This window comes from Hordeum vulgare, chromosome 5H (assembly GCF_904849725.1).
Source record: "Hordeum vulgare subsp. vulgare chromosome 5H, MorexV3_pseudomolecules_assembly, whole genome shotgun sequence".
NCBI lineage: Eukaryota > Viridiplantae > Streptophyta > Magnoliopsida > Poales > Poaceae > Hordeum > Hordeum vulgare.
In genome coordinates this window covers 85,858,663-85,872,026 of record NC_058522.1, presented here as the reverse complement: position 1 = coordinate 85,872,026, position 13,364 = coordinate 85,858,663, and the positions used below count along the sequence as shown (strand labels likewise).

At 43.2% G+C, this 13,364-nt stretch overlaps 1 long non-coding RNA gene across 1 annotated transcript; it reads left to right on the top strand.

The window, feature by feature from the left end:
- Positions 1 to 2,315: 2,315 nt before the first annotated feature.
- On the top strand, positions 2,316 to 4,395 carry LOC123398936. Its single transcript, XR_006610288.1, has 4 exons — positions 2,316 to 2,538; positions 3,029 to 3,351; positions 3,508 to 3,576; positions 3,813 to 4,395. It is a non-coding gene; the product is annotated as an uncharacterized LOC123398936 (long non-coding RNA).
- Positions 4,396 to 13,364: the final 8,969 nt, after the last annotated feature.

Genomic DNA, 13,364 nt, shown 5'->3' with positions numbered 1-13,364 from the left:
TCGTTGGAGCAGGCGGGAGGTCGTTATTCACGGAAAACGATGATCGTTGGTTGGACATATGGCTCTCAACCTCTAACGACACCGACGAGGATGATGATGGTGATGATGGTAGCGACTAGGAGTAGTTTCTATCTAGTTGCACCGTAGTTTTATCTATGCTTTCAAACTATCTATCTAGTTGCATCGGTGTAAAATACCTTTGTATCATTTTTTATTTATGCAATCTATCTAGTTTTATCTATGCTTCCGATTTATCTAAAATAAAAAAATATTGTGAGCGCGCGCTGCATTTTAACGGAGCTGCTGGAACGAGCGCTGCGCGCCGCGCCAATCCAGGCGATGGGCGCGCGGCAAACCAGTTTTTTGCGCGCGGCGTATTTGGCCCCTGTTGAAGATGCTCTTAAGCATGCATGTTAGTCTAAATTACTCGTAGTTCATAATAGATAAAATCACTCAGTAATTAATTAATACAAGTTTGAGTACTACTACTACAACAAGCAACCTCTAGTTACTTCCTCCGTTCCTAAATATAAGTCTTTGTAGAGATTTTACTAGTGGACTATATACGGATGTATATAGACATACTTTAGAGTGTACATTCAATCATTTTGCTTCGTATGTAGACACCTATTGAAATCGCTTACAAGACTTATATTTAGAAACGGAGGGAGTACCTGTTCACAAACAATCTCAAGCTCCACTAATTTTTATTCTCTCCACAATTAAATCAAGTAAGCTAGATAAAAAAGCAAGCTCCTGTTCAAAGTGCATGCACCAACAGCCTAGTACGGGATGGATCGAGGATCACTCAAAGTGCATGCATGCCTCTTAACCTCCTGTTCACACCGCTATGTATGAGCACCGCATCTACTGTGCCGAACTGATTATATAAGTATATATAGCATTCTCGACAGGGAGAGGACCATCTGTGATATGATATGATATGATAGAGAGGGCATCTGTTTTCTACATGTAATTTTCAGAGGACCCTGCTAGAAACTGCATGTGATTCCATTATTTTACTCCCTTCATTCTTAAATATAAATATTTTTAAAAATTTTACTATAAACTACATACGAAACAACATAAGTGAATCTATATTTTAAAATAAATGTGTATATATTCTTATGTAGTTTATAGATTTTTTTAGATACTTATATTTAGGAACCAAGGGAGTATATGCGTGCCTTAAGCTCAAACTGCATGCATGACTCCTATGTACGGACTCGAGTTGATGGAGCTAATTTACTAGTTTTACATACTGCAGCGATAGGCGATGCATGCAAACTTTGAAATAAGATTTTAAAATGTGTAAAGAAATATATATAACTCAGTCTTGCTCGGCTTGATTTGCCTACGCGTGTGTTTTTAGTAGATGTGTAGTGCTTCCTTCGTTTCAAAATATAAGTTTTTCTAATATTTCACTAAAAGACTACGTATAAAATAAATCTTTACTATTAAAGCAGGATCGAACGTTGTGATGGTTCGACCACAGCGATGGTTCGACCTCTCGATCCCACCTCCACCGCTAGCAGTTTCATCGATTTTTCGCATCCCTTCATAAACCAATCGATTAAATACAGAAAAAAAATCCGGTTCACACAAAACCCTCTGGCCGGCCGCAGACTAAGATCCTAACCAACTGCCTCGTACCGATAACCGTATCACGCGAGCGTCTCTGGCAGTCCAGGAAACTCACCAACGGCCGGAGCACCGACTCGACTGCGTCACATGAAGCGGAGGCACCCGCAGATCGCGCGGTCGCCGTCAGTGTCACGGCGAAAGGCCGCGGCGGCGGCGAGCCAGGAGTGGCTGGTGGTGCCGGCGGACGGGGAGCAACGCGCGGGGGAGTTCGGGGGCACCGGATCATGGAGATGACGGGGCTCCCGGCCAGCGACCTCCGCATGCTCGACCCGCTCCTCTCCTACCCGTCCACCATCCTCGGCCATGACCGCACCATCGTCGTCAACCTCGAGCACGTCAAGGCCATCATCACCGCCGCCGAGGTGCTCGTCCGCGACCCAGCAACCTGCGCATCCGCCCCTTCCTCCAAGAACTCCACGCCCGCCTCGAGCTCCCGGTACGACCACACCGGCACACCCACCATTAACACCCATCGCCATTTCGCCAGTCATGCATGCCACTGCCACTGTACGATAGATTGATGCCAGATTGCATTTGTAACTAACTAATGGTATGGTGTTGAGTTCGTCTGCATTTTTGGCATGATTTGGTTGGCTCCTGGTTAGAGTGATTTTGTTCCATTTCATCCCATAACCTCCCCCTGGCATCTTCTATCCCTTACAGATCTGGGAAAGAGGGCCACCACGCGGAATCTGATCGTGATGTGTCCTGGTACACAAGGATGCTGGAGTTGCTTGGGATGAAGTCCCATGGCGACCCTGGGCAGACCTTCACACTGAGGCGTTATTCTTCTAGGCCATCGAGCCAACAGTCTTCTGATCCGCTGAGGCCTAGATTAAATTACGACCATTTGTTGGGGGTGGTTCTTGTCTCCTCCAAGGAATACCTATCAAGGTAAATCACGTACCCTCCAAAGTCCCGATGCCTGCTATTTCTCCAGAGTTTGAATCCGGATGTGCTCTCTGTTGTACCTTCTCAAACTGCGATTGAGTTTGGATGTCCTCTCTCCTAGGCCATAACAGGCATTACTCTTTAAAGCTTCTGTTTATCTCCCAGAGTATTGCAAAGAGAGGGATGTTGTACCCACCTGCCTTAGTGATCACATAAGGGGGATTTGAAGGAACATTAGGGTTGTCAGCTTCACTGTTTTTTTAATGCTTCACATAGGGTTGCATTAGGGTTGTTAGCTTATTTGTATTTATTTAATGTACCCTGGCATGGTTGAATTTGTTTAAGCCCACCAAGGCAGCAAGGGATGTAAACAAACCAAGTCTTTGTAATCACAATATTTTGATCATTGCCCACAAGGTTGGAAACTGTTGTACTCTACCCTGTTTTCTGCTGATCTATTATACCCATATTTGATATTCCAAGTCAACATTAGGTTCTTCTGCCGAGGAAGGTGAGGATGAACACGAGTGCCAAGATACATTAAATAAGAAGGCGAGGATTGAAAAACACACCGAGGAAATTAAGGCTGTCATTCAGGATGCTCTTAGAAGAAATCAGATTTCTCCAGACTATGCGCATTACCTGGTCTTCCACACTGATCTTCTTGGCATGTATGCAAGGAGACTATCTCGAAAGGCGGCTCGCAATTATCATTGGATGCATTGAAGGATAAAATTAAACTTCCTGGCCTCAGTTCTCTTTTAGACAAGATTATAAGTTTCGGGAGTGCAATACATTCTGGTGCAACACTTGCAGGTAATAAACACATCTTTCCTAATCCCTCTTGCTGTTTTAACTTTCTGTTTGTAGTTGTTTTGTTACTGCTATACAAACCACTGCCTCTCTTCTTAACTTGTTGTTAGGAGCTGCACGGTAAATGTTAGTGATCTTCACTGCAATTTTTAATTGTAGGGGCAGCATACCGTGTCGCTCAATCGGATGGCCCAGGAGTTTTTCATGATGCAGGGAAACAAGCTTTGGGTAATTGACATATTTAACTTAATATTTTTAGCACATAATTTATTTATGCATGAAGACCAATGAGTAATGTCATTCTTATTTTGATTCAGAACTTATCTGGGATCCCTTTTATCTCTACAAGAAATATGAACAGAATTCTCATCCTAAATTAGTGACTTCTGTTTTGACCTGATATTATTTCTTTTTCTATTTTGTTATAGTGTCTTGGCTCTAACACGCTTAATACTATTTCCAAGTCTCTGATAGGTGGCAGTGAAGTTACTGCCAGCCAGAACTTGGTGAGGAAAGTAATGTTGAATTTGAAGAGTGAGGGCTGCTTCTTGTGTCTCAAACCGTCCGATATTGATCATTGTCTTGATATTCAAGTAAATGCTCAAGAAGGTGATGCTGCTATTAATGAATTTCCTGATTTGCGATATGTAAGTGAGCTATATTGGTATCTACAACTGCTTTGAAACAATATTTTTGTTTGAAAATTCCCTGTTTTACTGAAAATTTTCATGTTTGTATCACAGCCTAATTCTGCTAGCGTCTTGGTGGAGAAGCTTAATGGTAATGATATGAATGCAATGCTATATCTGCCATTTTCTCTTAGAAAATCAAAAGTAAGTTGAGTTTTGTAATAGCATCTTTCTATATTGTTTTGTGTATCAGATTTTTCAGCTTGTAATCTTGGGAATGTAGGTTGAGCTGCAGCTACTTCATCCTTTTCATGGGTCTACCTGCAGCATTGGTCTGAACAATGAAAAGATGTCTTGTGTGTTAGTTTCAAGTCTGTGTGGCCTACATGATCTTCATCTATGGGGTGTCCACAGTCTAGCTTTGGGGGGGGGGGGGGGGGGGGATTTAAAATAAATGAATCTAATTCATGGTTCAGTTTTTCTGCTGGGCTGTCAGTCCGGGCTGAAATGTTCAATGCTGGCCTGACATTGTAAGTCGCGTCTTCTATATGCATGTGATGCTCATCTCCATTTCATTTTCTCTAGATTAAAAGTTGTTGTAGCTAATTGTACTTGCGGTATCACTCTTTAATGTGAATCTTGTGCCCTTGTCTTTAATATGAATTTGATGCCCTTGTCTTTAATTCATTGTCTGAAGGATGTGGAACTACTGTGTCATCTCCTTGGTGTTTTCTGCCTATCCATTGTAGTCATTTGATATGTCACTTTGCAATGCTGAATCTCTACCATGCCTTCTGTTTATTCATTTTCTTTACTTTGAAAGTTATTTTTTACTTTTCTTGCTAATTGTTCTTACAGTTTCACAATCTCTAATGTGCATCTGATGCCCTTATCTTTAATTCATTGTCCAAAGGTTGTGAAACTACTATGTCTTCCCTCGGTGTTTGCTGCCTATGTACTTTAGTAATTTGATATTTCACTATGCAATGTTGAAAGTGTACCATGTCTTTGTTATGTGTGAAGTGCTTATAATTTTCCTTCTCTGCAGCAAACAGCCTAGTCTGTTTAACTATACTCTCAGTAGTAAGATAAACGTGAGCACTGTGTTAGGTGGATTGGACTCTTATAGCTATGTGTCCGATCAATGGGACTTGAGTGGTGGATTTTCTTACTCGTTTGACCCCACGTTACATGTAAAAGGGCGTATCGGGAATGATAAAGTTGTGAATGCTATTATTTCTAAGAAACTTGATGGGAAGGGTAGTGTTCATTTTGCCTCAGAAGTTGATTTCAAAGAAATCTGGAGGTCTCCTCGGGTTGGTTTGTTTTTTTCATATCCTTGAGGTAAGTCCTTGTTTTCTCGCAATAATTTAGTGGTTGTGCTGTCAATTGTATGTAAAATGCTTTGGTGAGAAGACATAATTTTGTATCTCTACTATTAAAGGGGGATCTGCCGTCGTGATAGTTCGACCTCGTACGACCCCCCCTCGCCAGCACTGCTACCGCTAGCAGTTCCACCGATTTTTTTCATCCCTCCATAAACCAATCGATTAAATCCAGAAAAAAACGGTTCACAGAAAACCCTCTGGCCCGCCGCAGATAAGTTCCTTTGACGATTGTAGGGCTCAATGCTACAAAATTTTGTGCAATCCTGCAGTAATAGTTGTTAGCTAGAAATTTACAGTATACAGTAGATGCCATCCCCAGTTTAGAGAATTCTCTTTAGTTTTGGTCCTTCTGATCTCGGTGATCTCACTTTCCATGGCTTGTATCTTGTCAAGCATCATTTCTGATGCTTCTGCATTTTCCTATAAACTGATAACCCGAGCAACAAGTTACGGTTGGCTTTAATGGGAAAACGGGGTTTGATGTGATGTTCGTCTAAAATTTAGAATTAACTGTAATTTGGAGCAGCTTATGGAGATCCATTGTTATAGGAGTTGTCTCCCCATCTGTCCGGATGTGGAATCGCCTCGCCCACGGCCTATGTGAAGTTTCTCTGTCAGGGGCGCTGACGTCGATGGCTTGGTAGCTGTTGGTGCATCAGTGCATCTGCCTCTCTGCTGGACACAGACATGACTATTACCAACGGAATCATTCTATATTTTGTTAATCAATTGAATCGGTTGGGTACAACCACGTAAAGAGAGAAGATAAGGACGGATATTATTTGCGGGAGATACAACATATAAAGGGAGATTATCTACCATTGTTCACATATAGCAGATATATATGCAACAGAAGAAGTATACCTCCGCCGCTACTCCAAAAATTCCAAGCAAAAAGGATTTTCCACTTTCCTTGGTATTGTTGAGAAGCTCAAAATATTTTTATCCATCGTGTAACTATTATTTATTTGACCATTACATGTCTAGATGCTAGGAGAGAACATGTATAGTTGCATATCTATTATATCTGAACAATGACAGATTTAACAATTACATGTAGGAGTATATATAGCTGTGAGGTGAATCAGACCCAATACTTATGTGAATTCACATAGCCTCGAATTATATACCGTCGCCGGCGGGCGTGGCCTCCCACGCTTCTGGATGGATCCCCCACCCCGGGCTCGAGTTTTAGGTTGCATCCTCCTCCTCGTCAGAAGCCCAGTAGCTATATTGCTCCTGTACCATGAGGTCCTAGGCTAGCAAGCATGTCAACTACGACAAGGTTGGAGGCAAGTTTCCCTCTACATTCATCGGGTCTGTTCTTTTTTACACTCTAAGATGGAATGGAATGGAATATATGCACTACACGAACTGCTCCATTGGTTGAGAAAATGATCGATGTTGTAGCTTAAATCCATCTTAACTTTTGAGGGCTCTCCTATATGTTTTGTTTAAATCCAGTCTGAAACTCTGAAGCACCAAGCCTTGCCAAAGAACCCATGTGGGAAGTGAGGTAGTGACGAAACAGTAGCTAGCGTGGGGCAAGTCATGTCTTTGGTATTGTAGGCAATCATCACCATGGACAAGCTCGCAGGAATCATGTGAGGTAATGACACGGAGCTTCCACACTCCTATTGTTTCTTCCAAATTCAGAAAAGGGAGGTTGATATATCATTTCTAATCGGGCAATGAGATAATGACAAATGTGACATGGATAAGTGTAGATTCTCCTGACCTGCCATTTAGTAGAGATCTTCTAAGGCACCCCTGACATGTCTCTTTTTGGTTCTTATATATTTATGATACATTTTTGTTCCTATGAATACTTCATCTCCTAAATACGGATATCTTAATTGTGTTTGGCTGTAGGGGCGCTCACACCGTAACACATGCATATTGTTTCTTAACATATATATGTAGATCACCATTAAAATCGCAGCTTGATTGTAACTCTGAAGTTAGTGTGCTCTCAATTTTATTATACATGCTCCAGAATATTAATTATATCCGATGTAATAATGCCTTTTTTAGAACGAACATAAATGGACGGGACAGGATGATCTTCATTGTCCTCAATGCTGCTACTCTTTTTTGAAACATCAATGATGCTTCTTGGTCAGGTTAACAAAGGTTGTTAAAGGAATTTACAACTTTGATATTACATATTTAACATAATTGGTGCGGAACACAACTAAAATATTTCGGCCCCGTTGCAACGCACGGGTATTTAGCTAGTAAATCTATATTTTAAAATATGTTTGTATATCTATATATTGTTTTTTAATAAACCTTTAAAAAACTTATATTTAAAAACGAAGGGAGAACTGTTGTCTAATCTCGACCACGGTAAGCCAAGCAGTACAAGAAAAGCTCGGCTTAAAGCACACGCCGGAAATGAAGCGCCAGATATATTCCAGCTAAAATTGGTAACTGCGCACTGATCTGATCCGTGGCCGGTGTGATCTCCTTTGGCAGGGCTAGCTTGACTCGTACGACGTCATGCACCGTGCATGCTCCTCTTACTAACGAGCAAAGGTATCTTAGAAGTTATTATAAAACTAAATCATTTATTTCAAGACAGAAGGTTAGACTATAAAATTAAGTCATATTTATTTTAAGACGAAAAGAGTACTTAGTAGCTAAATGCATGCTGTTCAATCTACGTTGAGTGAAAAATCGGCACAACCATATGTATTTGTATACTAGAAGAACTAGATGATTCCCCACGTGTTGCGGTGGAAATCTTTTCTTACTTATTGTTGAAAATGATGTATTCAGTTTACATAGAAACTTCAAATTAGTTAGCAATTAATATTTTAAGGAAGGGTTTATGAAGAGTTAATTTTAAGTATCTGACTAAAATGAACTCAACCGAACCGACTAGATATATGTTCTTTACTTGTATTCACAAATGGGCAAACAATGATGTGTTCATAGCAAAAAAAAAAAAACGATGATGGGTTCACCAATAACGCAAAATTTGGGTTCTTTCCAAGTGAAAAAAGCTCTTGTTTATTGATGATCAATTTTGTAGAGGAACATGGTTTTATTCTTCAACAGGACACGTCACAGAAAGGGCCCTTTGCAAAAAACCAAAAAGGATGAACATAGAGTCGTAGCAATCAACTTAGCCTAGATGGGAATGGAAACAATAGATCTTAATGTCAATGGGGTCTTTACTTGATCTGTCCACAGTTGCTTTTTCAAAAGATTAAATCCATCACTGCTTCTCATTTTAGGTTTCAGCTGAAGCTAAAAATCGATGTTACGTGGTTCTCATGTCGGACCTTGAACGCTGAACCATGTGACCAAAGGCACAAGCAATGCTCCAGGAAGAGCTGCTCTCTAGACCCAAAAAAGGAGTAGAGGTGATAGATGCATTAAAAGTGCCTGCAAAAAAGTAATCCTAATTAGATCGTGATAACAAAACTACACCGAGTACACCAGAATACACACTTACAAAAAATGAGCGCTTGATGGCCATAAAGTATTGAGGCAAACAAAGAAGATACCTTAGGATATTCAAGTACCAGTACATGGGGTGTCAGGAGGTATACATGATAGGACGTGGATCTACTAGGCATAGGTAGATCCGGTACAAAACCATGACTTTACCTTGTCCTGAGCCGGATGAGCTCGCACCGTTCTCCATCGGTGTGGTAGCGACGGCGGTGATGGAGAAGAAGGGTTAGGCGTAGGTGGAGCTTCCCGTGAGCACCGCGCTTAACCTAGATCGGATAGGTATGTCGGTAGGGATGTGATGGCGATGAATCTCGTAGTTCGTGCCCCGGCACCCCATCGTCCTTTATATAGCGCGGGTCACAGGGGCCCACCAACCATAATGGGTTGGACGCCCCCGATCAGGGTGCATAGATCAAGGCCCGGTGGGCCATTGGGCCCACGCGGTGATAGATCAACCTAATATTCTCCCCCTTGATCTCGACTTTTACTTTTGACTTTATACTTTTCATTTGTTCCATCACATGTAAGCATGTTGAGCATGTCTCATCGTCACAGCTTAACTGCCGATAGAATCATACAGCTACAACACACTTTTGTTCTGAAACAAATTCATTTACTTTTGGGCCTCTTATAATCCAGGAATCATAGGCTTTCCATCAAACCCATGCCGGCTAAGTGTTCCTTGAACACGCTGGGTTGTAAGCCTTTCGTTAGCGGATCCGCAAGCATATACTTCGTACTTATATGCTCGAGACTTATAGTTTGATCCTGGATTTTATCTTTCACAATGTAATACTTTATATCTATTGTCTTGGAAGCATTCCTAGACTTGTTGTTGTGAGCATAGAATACTGCGGGCTGGTTGTCACAGTATATCTTTAGTGGCTTGTGAATACAACCTACCACTTTCAAGTCGGGTATAAACTTCTTTAACCATATCACCTGCCCGGTGGCTTCAAAGCATGCACTACGGAAATCAGGTTATTTGCCGTCTATTAAGATCTTTGCCGTCAGCTTTTCTTCGTGGATGACGGCAAAGACATAATTTGCCGTCTGTTGCCGTCAGCTGATGACGGCAAAGAATGACTGTCGGCGTAAACACATTTTGCCGTCTATAATAAAAATTACAGACGGCAAAATTATTTTGCGGTCTGTAAAAATAAGCGGATGACGGCAAAGACATAATTTGCCGTCTGTAATAGAAAGTGATGACGGCAAAGAAGAAGCACAACACACGGATCGATCATGCGGATCGATGACGTGGCAAGATCTGAGACACACCAGCCTACCCCATCCCACCACGCACGGACGTGGGTGAACAAATATTTTGCCGTCTGTAAAAATAACTGGATGACGGCAAAGACGTATTTTGCCGTTTGTAAAAATAACTGGATGACGGCAAAATAATTTTGCCGTCTGTAAAAATACCTAGATGACGGCAAAATAATTTTGCCGTCTGTAAAAATACCTAGATGACGGCAAATTAATTTTGCCGTCTGTAAAATACCTAGATGACGGCAAAATAAGAAGCACAACACACACGGATCGATCACGTGGATCGATGACGTGGCAGTATCCGCACCACACATCGTCATCTACCACACCCTTAGTCCCCACCCCACCGACGCACATCCCACCACCCCACGTCTCCATCTCTTATCTCCCCCACCAGCAGCCACCCTGTTGCCCCCACCCCCCGCGCCCACCACCAACCACTCCCCCCCGCGCCTCACCGCCCCCTCCCTCCGGCGCCTCACCGCCCCTCCCTTCGGCGCCTCACCGCCCCTCCCTCCGGCACCTCACCGCCCCCTCCCTCCGGCGCCTCACTGCCCCCTCCTCCGACGCCTCACCGCCCCCACCCCCCACCCCCCGCGCCCACCACCACCCACCCTCTGGATCCGGCGACCTCAGCAGCTCCCCGACGCCACCGCAGCTCGCCTCTCCAGCGCCTCCATCAGCTCGGCCTCGGGGTGGCCGGCCTCGGCCGCGTCCACCACCACCCTCCCTCTAGATCCGGCGACCTCAGCAGCTCCCCGACGCCATCGCAGTTCGCCTCTCCAGCGCCTCCATCAGCTCGGCCTCGGGGTGGCCGGCCCCGGCCGCGCCCACCACCACCCACCCTCTGGATCCGGCGACATCAGCAGCTCCCCGACGCCACTGCAGCTCGCCTCTCCAGCGCCTCCATCAGCTCGGCCTCGGGGTGGCCGGCCCCAGATCCGGTGAGATCCGTGCGGCGCGACTGCGGGAGTCGGATGGGGTGCCCGAGGAGCTACTCTCCGCCTGCTGGCCCTGCACACGCCGCCTGGTGGCCACGCACCCGCCGCCTGCTGGCCTTGTTCGAGATGTGCCGCGTGCATGCAGTGGAAAAGAAGCCAAGGGACTTGATTGCTTTTTTATCTTTAGTTCCAGGGTGCTTTATGTAATACGCGAGGACTTCTTTAGGAGTTGTGCTAATGTCAGGGTCCTTTGTGTAAATTTATATCAACTTTTTGGCTGATGTTGTTTCCATGCCCTTTTGTGCCATTTTGGTTCATTGAGTGACGATGGACTATATATGTTTTTATAAAATCCGCTCCTAAAGATTCTATCTATGCCTTTGACCAGATCTGCACCTGATTGTTGTTTATATTTTTTTTAAAAGAAAATTTATTTGTCGTCTGGTATTCATAACAACTGACGGCAAACCCGTAATCTTTGCCGTCTTGCATTCCGGTCGGATGACGGCAAAGAGTTAACGCCGTCCGGGTCGTTCTGTTAGGTTTTTTGCCGTATGCCTCATAATAGATGACGGCAAACCATTTTCACTGACGGCAAATTTTTTGCCGTCTGCCCAAAAAAATGCTGACGGCAAAATTACCCTTTGCGGGCACATGGTCTGACGACATTTTTTGCTGTCATGGGCTGACGGCAAAAAATTTGCCGTCTGTAATTCTCTCTTTGTTGTCTTTAGCGTCCTGACGGCAAAATGCCCGATTCCTGTAGTGATGCTATGAACTCTGCTTGCATCGTGGACGATGCAACTATGGTCTGTTTGGAGCTTTTCCATGAAATAGCTCCCCCTGCGAGAGTGAACACGTACCCAGACGTGGATTTTCTATCATCTTTATCTCCCGCAAAATTTGCGTCTGGGTACCCTTTTATCTCTAGGGACTCAGATCTCCTGTATGTTAGCATGATCTCTTTTGTGCCTTGCACATAACGCAGAGCTTTCTTTGCCATCTTCTAGTGCTCTTGGCCTGGATTTGCTTGATATCTATCGAGTACCTCGGTGATAAATGCCAAGTCAGGGCGTGTGCACACTTTTGCATACTGTAAACTTCCAACAGCCGAAGTATACGGTATTGTTTTCATTTCTTCGAGCTCGTACTTATTCTTGGGACATTGATGATTCCCAAAACTATCGCCCTTGACTATTGGAGCAGGCGTGGCTTTACACTTGTGCATATTATACTTTTGGAGAACTTTCTCTACATATGCTTTCTGTGAAAGTCTTAACACTCCATTTTTCCTGTCTCAGTGAATTTCAATGCCCAAAACATATGATGCATCACCAAGGTCTTTCATGTCGAAGTTCGAGGATAAAAACTTCTTTGTCTCTTGTAGTAGACTAATACCATTGCTTGCAAGCAAGATATCATCCACATACAAGATTAGGAAAATATATTTCCCATCTTTAAACTTTGCATAAATGCAATTATCCTCAACGTTTTCTTGAAATCCAAACCTTTTAATAGTATCATTAAAATTTATGTACCACTGTCTAGAGGCTTGCCTTAGCCCATAAATGGATTTCTTTAGGCGACATCCCATATTTTCCTTGCCTTCCATGATAAAACCCTTGGGTTGTTTCATGTAGACATCTTCTTCTAAATCTCTGTTTAGAAATGTCGTCTTTACATCCATTTGATGCAGCTCTGAATCAAAATGAGCAACAAGTGCCATTATGATTCTGAAGGAATTCTTACAAGAGACTGGAGAAAAAGTCTCATTGTAGTACATCCCTTCTCTTTGCGTGAATCCTTTTGCCACAAGTCCGGCTTTATACTTATCTACATTCCCATTAGAGTCATACTTTGTTTTGTAGACCCATTTGCAACCTATTGTCTTTGCTCCTTTAGGAATAATCTCTAAGTCCCAAACATTATTGGAACTCATCGATTTCATCTCATCTTCCATTGCCTCTAGCCATTTTGATGAGTGAGGGATTTTAATGGCTTCTTCGTATGTGGTGGGATCACCATCCATATGAACCATTTCCATGTTATAGACTTTATAATCAGTAGAAATAGCAGGTCTTCTTGTTCTATTAGACCTTCTAAGTGCCTCGTTGTCTGGCACACTTTCTACTTTTTCTTGTTGCACTTCCATTTCATGATCAACAACGGGTTCAGTCGGCTCCTGAAGGACAGGTTCCGGGTCTTCTCCCATAGTTGTCATCGTTGGAGTTACAGCGGGTAGCAAGAAAAATGGCTCTTGAATCATCGGAATGGGTGCATGCACCCTTTTCTCCCCAAGATCAATTTTCCGAGCTACC